Below are 1884 nucleotides of genomic sequence, written 5' to 3' on the forward strand. Positions count from 1 at the left end.
TAAATCCTGTGAATAACTGTAGTGGTAATTTTCTATTTCAGTAAGGGTATGAGACAAAAGTCTTTTGAATATGTATTTCCTGCAAGCAAAATGTGACAGTCATACAGTCATTACAGTCATGGCTGCAGAGTGCGACCCCGAATGACACTCTGACTCAGTATTTATAGCCTAATCAAACCAGGATGCTTCTATGCTTCTATCTCAACAAATCATAATGCATATTCAACATACGTGTCCATTTAAGGTATCCGACTATGTCCTATAGATGTGTTTCTAAGTATTTAAATAAAAACAATTTTAAGTATTTAATGCAAATTATTTTCTTGGAAGCTAGGTATAAGCTTGGTATACCTCTTGAATTTCTTCCTCCACTGTCTGGAGTAGCTCATTGGTGTAGCGTCCGTTCTCTTGTTCAATCTGGTCTATAGAATCCAGCAGTTTTTTCACCTGAACTTACATTTGTATACACCAAAATGGTTTTTCCAGTGTTTATTGTATATGATGTGACAGCGACCTCCACATTTATCAACAAGCTACTGCTGTTTTGGACTCTTCTTCACAAGTTCTTCAATAGTTTGACCCTCTAGATCTTCACCGTGAGTGAATAAAATTGCTATATGTTTGACGATATTCTCTTCACACTGCTCTATAAATGAAATCATAGCATCTACTACCTCCATTTCTTGTCCTGTGTACCTCCCGACTTTTAGACTTATTAGAAACATGTCAGGACTGGGAACCATTTCAGTAATTGATTTAATGATTTCAGATCTGATGGCCTCCTCATTAACAACTGTGTCACAGATTCCCGGTGTATCAACAATCAACAAACAAGTAACAATCCCATTTACGCTTACACAATCTCCAGTCACAGATGTTGGTGAAGCTTTAGTCTGGAATAACTGCTTTCTAAGGATTGTGTTCCAAGCGCTGCTTTTGCCAACTCCTGTCTTCCCAAAAACGACAATCCTTCTCTCAGGCTTAGATTCATTAGCTATTTCAAAAAGACATTGTTGTTAATGAAGTTTTAAGTTTTAAGATTTTATTCTTTTTTAATAGATCGAAAAATGTAACCTTATGCTCTCAACTTTTGTGAGAATGTGATAAAATGTGATTAAATTTACTTGTGTTTATGCATGTAAACAAACGAAACCATAGCAACTGGGATTATCAGAAATGGATAAATTAATATTTTATTTTGAATTAAAAATGATAAAGGTGCAGAATGTTATATTTATAATTATTATATTAACCATAGGTATATGCTACAGACTGTGCGCCCGATGTTCCCTAGACAGCATTCAAAATAAGTAGGGATGCACCGATACCGATACTGGTATCGGTATCGGGCCCGATACTAAGCTCCTGTACTCGTACTCGTACTCGTTAAAATGCCCCGATACCAAACGCCGATACCACACCGCATGAGATAAGTGCTGTATTCAGACAAAGAAACACCGACAACAGAACAACAGACAGCAGAATGGAGTTAAGGATGTCTACTATGAAGTATATGTATGCAATGAATATACTGTTAAACATTCAGTATTAACGCCTTTATAGCTGATGTGCGCGAGCTGATTAACAAAGCACGCTGAGTGGATTGAGCGCGCGGCGGCGCAGATGCGCGAGCTTGTCGAGTGAATATATCTTTCTCACAGACATCACTGGAAAGTTTGTAGTTCGGTCGGATATGTCAAAAACAAGTAAGTAAAACAATGCACAAGTTACTTAACGGTAGGGAGAGAGAGCGCAATTCTGTTGTGATCTTTGATGTTCACTCACTTAGCAGACACATCATTTGGATTAAAACGAAATCGTAAAAATAAGACCATTTATAGGGACATTCACTATAAACATAATTTATTTTCAACCTTAGGCATA

At 37.0% G+C, this 1884-nt stretch overlaps 1 pseudogene; it reads right to left on the reverse strand.

Annotated features, from left to right (window-relative positions):
• Window positions 1-330: 330 nt before the first annotated feature.
• The window catches only part of LOC107720463 (GTPase IMAP family member 7-like), a 3262-nt pseudogene continuing 1708 nt past the window's right edge, over window positions 331-1884 (reverse strand).

This window comes from Sinocyclocheilus rhinocerous, unplaced genomic scaffold (assembly GCF_001515625.1).
Source record: "Sinocyclocheilus rhinocerous isolate Xijiao unplaced genomic scaffold, SAMN03320098_v1.1 scaffold691, whole genome shotgun sequence".
Lineage (NCBI taxonomy): Eukaryota > Metazoa > Chordata > Actinopteri > Cypriniformes > Cyprinidae > Sinocyclocheilus > Sinocyclocheilus rhinocerous.